The sequence below is a fragment of the Anser anser genome, assembly GCF_964211835.1.
Source record: "Anser anser genome assembly, chromosome: 1".
In the NCBI taxonomy this organism is placed as follows: domain Eukaryota; kingdom Metazoa; phylum Chordata; class Aves; order Anseriformes; family Anatidae; genus Anser; species Anser anser.
This window is the reverse complement of record NC_139720.1, coordinates 181,481,901-181,494,460: the sequence shown is the minus strand read 5'-3', so window position 1 is coordinate 181,494,460 and position 12,560 is coordinate 181,481,901.

Here is a 12,560-nt window from a genome sequence, read left to right as displayed (position 1 = left end):
GCTGCTGGGGCCTGCGTGGCTTCTGAAGAAGCCCAGGAGATGTTGTGGTTGGGATGGGGCTCAGACCTTTATGGACTCAGCACTAGAAGTCTGTGCAGCACCTATAATGGCGTCAGACTTCTCTCCACATAGCACATACCGGACAGGCACGGCTTGTTTCGCTTCGCTCAGCTCCAGACGACGAAAATAACATGAAACGGCAACAATTCTCTTATTGTTTCACTTAATGATCATTTTCTTCTCCCTCCTCTCCCTGCCCCTGTGAGGGACATTTTGGCAGTTTGCAAACATCCCCCTGTTCGCATTCAGTGAGTGTTACTGCAGGCATTTCTTTCATGTGACAGCTTACAAAAAGGGATGTGAAAGCTTTCCTTCTTGTCTTCCTGGCCTTTCCCTCCATCATCTGACCCTCGTGAATGCTATCCAGCAAACAGTTTGCCTTTCTTGCATGGTAAGATCTGGAAATAATTGCCTGCCACAGCACTTATTTCCATCAGTGAATAAGCTTGTGTAATCACACTGTGGTCTTTGCTCCACAGCTCATTTTCTTAACTCAGAAATGTGTTTTTATTCTTTTGCACCACTGCATATATTCTGTTTATCCCCACATTTCACCGTTGCCAATAAAGTAGGAAAATAAGGGATAACCACCACTTAAATGCTTTCAAACCAATGCCATGTGTGGGGAAAAAAAAATTCCCAAACTAAGGAAAAAGTCCTAGCGTCCTCGAAAGAATGTGCATTGATTGTGCCCTAGCCGAAATACCTGGTTTGTCTGATGGATCGTATTAAACTCAGGGTCCTGACAACCTGACAAGCCACCTTTTGTTTCATCCCATCTCCAGCCACAGATCAAAGGTTGGCTCAGATCAGCGGCTCAGTAGTTACTGTTCTTCCTCATCACTTGTTTGTGTTTGATATAGCAAGCCCTGGGAGCAGGGAATGTCATAATTTTGTGCCATTGTAAAGATCCGAGGAGATTACTGATAACAATAATATACACACAGATAATGAGCAGAGGCAGTACTCAAACAGGAGAACAACTGCTATCTTGATGGGGCTTGTTATCTTAAATTAAGCAAAAAACAGTTTTGGGGTGCGGATTCCACCTTTTTAATTTCCTGAAAATACAAGGGTCGAAGTACTTCTTTCAAAATATGTTCCCTGAGAAATGTACCTCATGGCACAGGGAAGAAGCTGTGGATCTGTGCGTGCTTTTTTTGGTTCATCCCAGGACTGGCCACGGAAAAATAAACTGGCCTTGTTTTATGTGGACATCCCCGTGACCTGGCCACCACCTGAGCATCATTTTCCTCACCTGGTGGATGGTGAACATTGCTTCTGTGCACTTACCTCCATGCAGTGACCCCAGACCAGGTGATCTGAGCGTCCTACCTACATCAGTGATGTTCCCATGTCCTGGGATGGCTCCAGGGAACGACATGGGGTCCCAGCACACATCATGGAGAGGTTCTTTCCCCCTCACTTCCAAATCCAGGGGGTCTCAGGTGCAGCTGCCCCACTTTCACACCTCTAAGCAGTGCTACTGCAGGTTTTGTTAAAAACAAAGGAACCCCAAAACACAGCTAAGTGCCCAAGCCATTTCTTTAGAAAAATCTGGGCAAGCTTTTTCCATATTTAACAACATATCCTACCTGCTAGCTGCTTTTAGCCACTCCACTTATGCAAAGTAGAAGTAAACCCAGGTTGAGCAGCTACTTGTTTAACAGATTTAATTTTATTCACACCTTGGGAGTGATCAAAAGCAGGATAGCAAATCTGGCCTGAATGCATACAGGCGTTAGAGATAAAGGTGAAATCTTGATTACACAGAAATTGATGAGACTTTTCCTAGGAATTTCTCACCCACTGGCATCAGACCCACTGGCACCAGTCCTGGTATGAGACTCAGTGTCAAGCCAATGTCCTAAGGTTGATCTCCCCAGGTGCTGGAGTTCAGTTGAACAACTGAAGCTGACAACTTCCAAGGATGAGGCTCTGCAAGGCAGATTTTCTCTATTAGCTGGCATTAACGTGAAGCCAGAGGAGTTATTCCCAGTATATAGCGGTTTAATTAAAATTAGCCGGATCATCCATTAGTGGAAATTAGCAAAGGGGAACACATCAGGGAGCTCCTTGCAGAGAAATGTGGGCAGCAGTAGGATTCCCAGCTCCCTGGCTGGGCTAATAAGGTCTGCCACACGGGCTGGTTCCCGTGGCACAGACGCGGGGCAATAAAGTGCGGTCTGCTGTGCTCCCAGGGAAACCTGCCTGCCGTGCTCCCATGTCTGGGCTCGAGGCTTCTCCAGGTTAATAATAAACACAACCCACCGAGAGTGATATACAGGACACGTTTATTACCATGTCCTTTAGAAGCAATTTCCTTTCTGTTCTGTTTTCTCACAGGCAGTGTAATTACTGAGTTAAGGAGAACACGGGGAAAAAAAAAAAAGTTTCCAGATTTGATCCTTCCCAGATGAAATGACAAAATTAATGAACCGGCGTAGTCTCTTCAGAGATGTAAGGATATATACCTTGGGGGTAACAGCTGCGTTTCAGCAAGTCTCCAAGTGAAGGGCCACGGTGAAAACAGCTCCATGTAGGTACAGCTTAGCAACAGGAGACTTTAAAACAATGATACCCAAGCCATTGCTTTGTGCCTACGTGGAAGGCAGGCATCGTGGCATACCCAGCTATGCTCTGCAAAACAAGCCCAGCCACCACTGTTCTTCACATCACAGAATGCTATTTATTTATAGAAAAATAAATATCAAGATAAAACCTTAACGCTGTTGAAGCAGGTTGGCCATTCACTTTGCTAGAAGTAGGATTTCCCAAGCACGCTGTCTTGTTGTGGGTTGTGCAGGGGGAAATGCTGTGCATTTTGTATCGCATGTCGTTCTGTCCTGCTCTGCAGCAACATCACCAGGGGTCTGTTTAACCTGGGGCCAGAAAAAAATCCCTCTACTGCAAATTGCTCACCAGCAGGTGCCTTAAGTCATCTTAATAGTCTCAAAAGCCATAAGGCTGAGAGAAGTGTAAGTGAAGGTGTCCAGGCTGAAAAGCACAGGGAAAAGGCCTTAGGATTTCTCTGCACCAATATGCCCAGTGAGAAATAGTTTCCATGCATGCTTTCAGCCTCTTCTGCTTGGAAAGAAAGGACACAGCCTTGAGGCACGATCCCTACAATGGGCTCTATGTAAGATGCTGCTTATAAGCATTTGTCAAGCTGCAGTGAGTGCAGGACAGCGTGGCGACGTGTCCTCATTCAGCAGTGCTTCCCATGGGCAATGGATCATGCTGGGAACTGGGCAGGCCGCTGCTCAATGCTGGCAGATGAAAGCAATCCGAGGTGTCTGTGCTTTAACCTCTAAAGCCCCTAATGATTTGCTTTCTGACATCCTCAGAGGGCCTGCATCAAGTCTCTCTGACCATAGGGCAGAAATCTCCGGGCAGCAGGACCTGGGGGTTAAAGTGTCCCCTAGAAAGTGCTCCCTGCCTCCCTCTTGCTCATAGCTTTGGAAATTTTCAGGGAATGATGCACAAAACACGCTCATGGAGCTGCTAGGCAGGCAAGGGCCCTCCTCCAGCACAGCCAGCACAGGGGATGACCCCTCAAGCAGGAGGATCACAACCCCTCAGAGGGGTCAAACCCTATAGGGCACGTTCCCAGCTGGGTTTTTGGGGGCCACTGTCTGGTGGGGCTGGGCATGAAAGGTGCCCCCACCAGGGTGGGCACTGTGGAGCCCCAGGAGCACCTCGTGGCTCCAAAATCCCTGGCATATAACCTTATTTTGGTCCATCAGTCTGGTGCACGACTTGTGCTTTTCGCCAAGCTGCTGCGGTGGGGTTGGCATGGATGGGGATGTTTACTGCAGCCGAGAGATGGGTACCCTGGGGTTGGCGATGCTGGGATATCCCCGCGCCGTGGGTCAAACATAAAGAAGTAATTAAGACTTAATCCTTCCGAGGCAGAAGTTAGGGGTTGGATTTCAGCTGGTGTAAATCAGCGTGGCTCTGCTGGGGTCAACGGAACAAGCCCAGCTTGTGCCAGCGCAGGCTCTGGCCTGGTGCCTCCCATTGTGCGCAGTCACAAACACTGCCGAGTGCCATGAAATTAGAAGGAAAGCTTAATAAAATCATATTTTGCATTGTCCTCAGCACAGGCAGGCTGGGAATGGCACAGCAGCCACGTATTGCCAGTGGCTCTGGCCCGTGTTGTTTTTGAGTCTCACCAGTGTGTGCGGAAATTAATATTAATACGGCTACATGGTGAAAAGTATTATTCTCTGCACTATTCATTAATTTAGCCTTATAGCTAAACAATTCACTTCATTTAGCCTTATAGTTTTTATTTTAATTCACACAGGGCACTTTTGACTACTTCACAAGCTGAGCTGCTCTCTAGACACCCTTCCTGGGAGCGCAGGAGCTGGTGCCCAGCAGGGGCTTGCTCGTGTGCTGTCCCTCGAGATCATGTACTAGCCTACTCCTCTTGCCATAAACAACAAAATGTGATTTTCTAAAATCCAGTCATTTGCTGCCTGGGGTTTAGATGCCTCCCTAAAAATCGTAATTAAATTTTTGCATGTTCTATCTCAAACTCAGTTGGTGTGATGTTGCTTGGGATATTAAAAGGTGCAATTACCTTAAAAACAGTAACAGCTTATTTGGTATTTAATCATATTACACTTCTGATTTGCAACAGAAGCAACTCAGTGGTCCAACCGAACACTGGAGCTGAAAAAAGTAAATTACATTTTACTACTTGGGAGTGTAATAGCCTTTATTCTTGCAATTACTCACCTACGTCTTCTCAGATTAGAGTTAATTACTGAAAAAGATAAGCTGTCCTTGTTTTCACTGCTCCAGCTCGGGCAATGCTGGATCAGTATGACACGGTGCATGTTCACTGCCCTCTGAAAGACATATTCTCAAGTGAAAATTGACAGAACAATTTCAGCAGACATAAAACCATCACCTGAATTTGCACAAGGGCCTGCAGATGCTGCTGCCGCAGAGTAAGTTTTTGCTCTGTTGTCTTCAGAGATGAATTGAGAGTGTGATGTTGTCTTAGAGATTGTGAGTGCATCAGTCCTCACATGCACTAATGCTTCAGTTTTATGGCCATGGCAGACCCAAGGTGGCTCACTCTGCACTTCCTTGAGCAGAAAGAGCCTTGCCAGGCCAGGTGGATGACGACAGAAACCTTCATAGGCACCCTTGGGATCTGTTAAGGGGTTGTCAAGCATCTGTGGATCCCGGTTCAATTTTTCTTAAGCTGGTTAAAAACTTCCCAAACGGAGGGGTTTCCAAACAGGTGTTGCAGCCTAGGCTCAGACTTTGTCCCCTGCACCACAGAGATCATCTTCATAGCTCAAACTGGAAGAACCTGGGATCTTCCTGCCGTGCTGGGTGAGAAGGGCATTCAGTGTCTGGGCCACCAGGTCTGAACGCCGTGAATTATCCCAGCAGGTGTGTGAAACCGAAGCATGAATTCCTTCAGCAGGATTAATATCTGGACTTCAAGGAGTTATTCTGGCTTCTTCTGCCTGGACTTCTGGGTCGTTCTGGTGCTGGCAGCTCCGATCTGTCCACCTCTGCTTTGGCCCACAAAAGGTGTAGAGCAGATCACACCTTTGTAAAACACTTTGCTACTACAGGTGGGCCGTGCTCCCCAAGCATTTCTAAATATCCTCGCACCAATGTGCCTGGCTTCCCTCCTGTCCTCGTTTAAATCCCCCTTGAACACTCGCTTCTTCCAAGAGGCCTATAAATGCTAACCTATGTCAAGATAATGTCATTATCGCTACCATCTATGGAGTAACTCATCAAGTGCTGAAATAAATCACTTTCCCTGGGGGTTACTGCCTAAAAGCCAAATGTAATCAGTAAAGCTCGGGTTTGACAAGGCTGTCACAGATAGAATTCATTTACTAATGAGTTGCAGCCCGAAGTCCACATCGGTAATGTGTCTGTGGTTTTAATGAAACATTACAGAGACCTTCTTCTTAGCATTTGTTGCTTGTTAGATATGCTCTTTGTCAGATATGCCTTCCCACTCGATGGGAAAGTTTTTTTCCTCCTCTCCCCCCGGCAGAACAATAGGGCTTCAAAGGCTGCCCTGCTAAATACTGTTTTCTAAAAAAATTTTTGTTCCTTTGGGATAACGTACCCCTCCTGCCTAACCCAACACGCCAGCTCAACCATCGCCTGGCCGTGGAGCGACGCTTCTTCCCTTTGCAGCGATTTTTATAAAATAGTTTCTCCTGACAACTGCTGAGAGAAAAATAAAGGTGCTCTCCACTTACCCTGCTATCAGGAGAAAACTTGAATCATCGATAAGGATGGTCTCCTGGCAACCAAATGCAGACTACAGCCATAATAACAGCACTTTGGGAGTAAATTACTTAGTCTGGTGCACGCCAAGCCCCGCTCTCCAATTAACGGCGAATTCATATCAGCTCCATTGTCTGGCAGACACACGGTAACAGCCCTGGAGTGATCCTGGAGCATCATTTTGGGCAGTATGACTAAACTCGGCTACATTTGGGTCTCCCAAAGACTAATTGTGTTCAAGAGGTTTGGCAGATGTCCTAAAGGATTCAATAGAAAAACAACGTCTTTTACCTTCATCTACCCTACAGAATGCTATAGTGAATTCTGCTCAAGGAAGACTCCTAGAGGCTACAAAAAAAGATATTCACTCTTGTAGGTTTTTGAATATTTTGCCTAACTTTCCCCATAGAAAAAGTAACTTAAATGCCATAAAGCAGAGAGTTTATTATGGCGCGGCATTTTTATGAAGAAAACTCATTCTCTGCAGGAGAATCATCTACTACATCATTGTTCTGCTGAAATGTAAGCAAAGGTCAAAAAGGATGAAAAATGATGTTTTTCAGTAGGCAACAGGTTAACCTGTGAAAAATACCTTTCCCTGTCACAGCTCGCTGCCTAAATCCATCACTCAGCTCTGCTCCTTGCCATGAATCTCCTTTTCTCACCTGCTCCTCATTCGGAAATGGGAGATCAGCGTTTCCACATGGGAAGGAGGCATCCTCGGTGGCTTTATTTTTTTAACAAAAAAATATTCATGCTACAGTTTGTGTCCTTTTAAGTGGCGTGCTAAGGTCTCCCCGAAATTTCTCTGGGCTTAGCTGTAAAACGGGGGTGGAAATATTACAGATGCCCTTGCTTTGTCTGATTTTCCTAGTTAGGGTCCGGCACAGTGATAGTGCTGAACACCATTGAAACCAAATACTTTCAAGGCCATGCTAGAGGAGTTGTAAAGCTGGAGGGCACAGCAAACGAGTGGAAATCATTAGCTGCATGACCATTAGTGCAAAGTGAGTCAGGGCACTTTGCAGGGCACTTTTTGTATGGAGACTTGATGAGCAAACCCGAGGTTTCAAAAGGAGGATTTTGGATACCTGCAAGGATCTCACCAATCCCAAAGAGTTCTCCAGGATGACAAGAGAGCTAAAACAAAGAAATGCATGTATAAATGCATTCCACACCCCCCCCCCCCCCCCCCCCAATCTATCTATCCTCGTACTTTCTACTTATCTTGGGTTACAAACCAAGGTGGTGAGGATATGAGGATATAGGGTGCTTTAGATCCTAAAAGAAAGGAGGCTGAGGAATGTTTGCACATGTGAAGAGATTATTTCATGGCAGCTTTCACATGGCCAAATGAAGAAAAGCTATTTAGTATTGCCCACGAACAGCAGGGAGCAAAGGACACAGACATGCCCATCCAAATGCCACCCATGAACCCAAGGGCGATGAATTCTTCAGCTGAGACTCAAGAAGGAGCTCATGAGAGTGACTTCCCTGTCACTTCTGTGGCTGTACCTGGGTCGTAAAATCCAGCCTGGAGGTGGGTTTGGGCCCCTGGCCTCCTGCCCTGCTCTCTGCTAGGAGGAACTCTTGAGGGTAAGGGCAGGTGGTGTCCCGAGGCTTATGGAAGTGGATGGGCTGCATGAGGTGCTGGGATGGGAGACCCATTGGAGACCAGCTCTGCTGTCCCAAACCCACCATGGTGATGCAAACCCATGCAAAGAGTGGCTGGTATTTTTGGGCTCCACCTGCCCATGGGCTGTCTGCCATGGAGGCACAGGACCAAAACACCAAATAGCACGTTGGCAGTGGAGAGGGAGGCCACAAGGAGAGGAAGCTCTCACCCCTACACCCCCATCACAGTTGTCTGTTTTATTAATTATCTGCAAGGAGGGAATTCAAAAGTGCAGACATAGGAGATCTCTGGGGTCTCTGCAGCTCTTGCAAAAGCAGAGTTAAAAAGCCCAGAACATCCTTCTCAGGGCAGCTTCAGAGGTTTCTCTCTCTCTCCATTTTTTTTTTCCTTAAATTTCTGTGTCAGCTTCTCAGCTGTACTTGCATATGTGGTACACATGGAGGAGAAAAAAAAAAAAAAAAGAAAAAAGAAATGTCTGGCGCCAAACGGGGCCTGCTGCAGCTTTTAACAGTCCTCTCCACTTACTATTAAAGTGCAGCTTTGCCCAGTGAAAATGCTGCTTTATTGCTGCAAAAATACTTACCAAAGACACGGCCCTTGGAGCGCAGCCCTGGTGTCAGCAGGGAAATGTGCCGCAAAGCAGATGGCCCTGGGGTGGTGTGAGCAGCAGCCAGGTCGGGCTGTCCACGCTGTACCACGGTCACCGAGCCCTGCTGGTGCTGGTGGTGGGGTCCAGCATCCCCAGGGCACAGGGAGCTGGTGGATGGATGGGTTTGTGTTGTTGTAGGAGAAAGTTATGGGCTACATGCTGCGCACGCTGAGGTTTTCTACTAAACGCCCCAAATCTCAGGGCTGGATGATCCTCCCCACGGCCCGTATTTTGCATGAATTACCTGATAAAAAAATGATCCTGGAGAAGGATGGGCAATGCTTGGCCTCGCCTGTTGCACAGGGAGGGGCGTTGCTTTTGGTGCCCAGGTGGGCACCACCACTGGGGAGCTGCCCCGTGTCTCCCCAGTCTTCCACCCACCGTGCTCCCCTTCTTACACAACCCCCTCCCCGTGGCCCATGGAGCTGCCAGGAGGCCCCATCCCTTTCTGAGGCCTGTGTTGGGATTGGGAAGTGGCTGGCAGCTCCTTTGAAGCCACCTGCCCCCCATCTGCCTGCCAGCTGACCTCCCCGCCACAGCTGCCCTCAGAGGATCGGGGATGGGAGGCAGAGCAGGGGCGATGCTGTAGCCCGGAGGCTGGCAGGATGGAGAGAGGATTTCCCAAGCAGCCCCTTGGGTCTTCGTCCCCCTTCCCATTGTGGCTGGCAGTCGCCGAGCAGCGGGCTAAAATCTTTTTATGGTTATGGCAAATTGCACGCCAGCTGCTTGCACAGAGGATGTCTGGCTTGGAGATGCGTCGGGGCAGTGCTGGGTATGGTGTAAACTTGCATTGTGTTTTAGAGGTGCTCAAGAGCTGGGAACAAGACAGGGCTGGCAGTGGGCAGCAGGGTGTCTTAACGCTGGTTGCTGGAGTTGGCCATACCCCTAGGGAAGAGGGTTTCCTTTTCAAGAGGAGTTTTCTCACATGTGCTACCCGTGGTTGTTCTCAGCAGCCATACACATCTCACCTACCTGATGGCATCCTCAGTCACCTGTGGCGGCTGTCTTCCCTCTTAAACACAACAGGAGGCTGTGAAATGCTTCGTTACCACAGCTCAGTCTTCTAGCTGCACAGCATCTGTGATCAATATCCATTTTAAGGCATCCCGCATGACCCTACAGAGGTTTCCTCACCAAACAGGATGCAGAATAGATGGGAGAGGGTGCGCTGTTTTTTCTTTTATCTTTTTCTTGTCTTCTGTGTAGTTTCAGCATGCATATTCTTGAATTTCCCATCTCAAATATGTACACCAGTGCTTATGCTCTAACCAGCTCTGTGACAGTTTCATATTAATCTTTTCCTGTAGTGATCCTTTGGTGAAGACCTGAACTTTTTAACAGCCACAGTCAACTAAGATACAAAAATGGAAAATTAAAATTAGAAGACACATTTCATTGGGGAACCATTAATTGCAGGGCATTAAGTGGTGGTAGGACTGGTAGAAATAGGGAAAGAAAATAATCAGCTTCAGGAAAACTGTTTTTTTTTCTTGCCAGCATTGCCAAGCTTTCAGAACATTTTGCCCATGCTTTAAGTTACCTTTCTGGGGAAAAGAAAAGGACCCCCTCTTTTCAGAACGGTCTCTGGGAAACTGAGAGAAATTGTACATTCAGTCACCCCGGCCATGCTGAAATTTCTGTGGCAACCCCAGGCAGAGGCAGAGGTGAAAAATATTGGGTTGGAGTGGAAAGGAATGAGCGGCTGTTCTCGGAGCATAAGAAAATAACACAGGTGTTAAAGTGCCCACCAGCGCCAACCCAAACAAAGGGTGGTCTGGTCTTAATTTTCCTCAGAGTTACAAGGGTGTAGTTTCTAGCTACAATACAATTTCTTTCCGTAAAAATGTAGCTTAGGAATCAAGATAATTTTTTTTTTTCATCTGAAAAATTAACAAGTCCAGGGATTTCTGGCCTCACGTGCTTGGCAAATGAGGTTGAATTTAATGGCATTAGCACTGAGTGGACAAATGGGACTAATTTGCAGTATAGTGGATTCCAGATATGTAAAAAAATTGCTGGTGATAAAGATTTATGAATACTGTGTTCATGCTGATGAAGTGCCTGGTTGTTGCTACTTATAATTTAATACTAGTTCCCCTTGGATATAATTTTTTTTTCCATCCTGTGGCCTTTCTGGGAGCAGGAAAAGAAGGGGAAGAGAGCAAAGGGATTTGAAGAATGCGCGCGGGGTCAGGCTCCGCATGTGCTAAAGAAATAACGAATTGTTGGAGGCCACAGACGTTGTAAAATCGCACTCAAAATGTCCAGTACTTTCGTCCCAGCTGATACCATTAAGCAGCTGTTGGGATGTTTATTAAACACCAGGATAAAGCTGGGTGAGGATGACTGCTGGCCAGGGCACCACGTTGGTGGGAGATGCTTTCCTCCCCAGGGAGCATGGTGATGCTCAGGAAGGGGTGGCTTCGCCCCCATCCTCCTGAGCCTCCAAAGAACAGAAGAAAGGAAGAGTGGGGGGATTCCTTGCCCCAGCTTCCCAAGGCAAGGAGTGATTTCTGGTGCCAGACCCTTGGCAGGGTTGGTACCCACTCCTGGAGGGGACATGGTGGGAAGAGATCAGTCAATCCCCTTGACAAATCCATGGCTCTATGGGGCATGGGGGCTTTCCCTTTCCCACTTGGCATACCCGTGCTGGAGCTGGACAGAGCAGCTCTCAGATAGCCCTGGCACTGCTGAGCTCCTCATAAAGTCCATATAGTCCACGATTTCAAGGGGAGGTTTGCATCAAAATGTTTTTAAGCATTTTCATCTTTTTTTTAAATGTATTTTATTTTACTTTTACTGTTATTTATCTATCTATTTATTTATTTTAATGTGAACTGTCTATACTCTGGGTAAGTTTTGGCAGGCTCCTCTGAACACATTTCCATCAGCAGCCCATACCGGGGAGCGGCAATGATGGCTGGCTGTTGCTTCAAGCAGCATCTTGAGATCATGGCACCCCTATGGGCTGCTCTGCCTCCAGAAACCTCTTGCCACAGTGGGTGTGATGCCAAGCTGTTCATGGGGCATCTCTCTGGCTCCTGAAATACTCTCTCACCTTGAAGGAGGCCTTGTTCTTGTACCAGTGACTGATATTCGGTTTTTCTTATCTGACTGGTCTTTGTGTTTTTGGTAGGAATTCTGGGGTCCAGCATGAGGTAGCTATTCCAAATTGACATTTCTTTAGGCTTATCAAAATTCGTGGGGTGAGATGGAAGGGGGGGAGAGGGCAAAGGGAAACAAGAAATGTCAGAAGAAAGATTGACTGGGCAAGTAGTTAATTTGCTCTATGTAATATTCCCTTTGAAATGTGGCTTTGCAGTTTCATATTATACTATAAACAGCAGATAGCTCATGTGGCCTTCTGAAGGCTACTTTACTCATGTAACTTTGTGTTATATACCTTGTGATCTGCCTTCATAAAAATCGGACGTGATTCTTAACCATTTCTCCTGAGTTTCTTGCTTTTCTCCTCACATATTTTTACACTTAGAGATCCTTGGCACTGTTCACTTGGGATTTTACATACAAATCTTCAAGGACTGTAGCTGTTGTTTAAACAGCAACCCCAAAACATCATCTTTCATGTCTGATAGGGAGGGATTTCCCATCTTCAGAGACTGGAAGATCATATGTAACATCTGGTGAAATAAAGCCCAGGAGGGAAGAAGCTAGCAAAGCAGGCAGAGACAAAGGCGAAGACAGAAATTGCCAATGCCTTTTTCCATTTATCTGTAGGCAACTTCTACCACCACATCTGCTTCATGGCTCTGTCATTTGATGAGTTGAGTTCAGGAATCCATACTGTTAGGCTTATTTAAATACTTTGGGGCTACATGTCAGTGTAGACAAGGTGTCCAACCCAATACAGGGTTGGATCCGTCCTGTACCTGCAGCACCAGAGGTAAACACGAGGTTGACTAATTTCCCTACTCT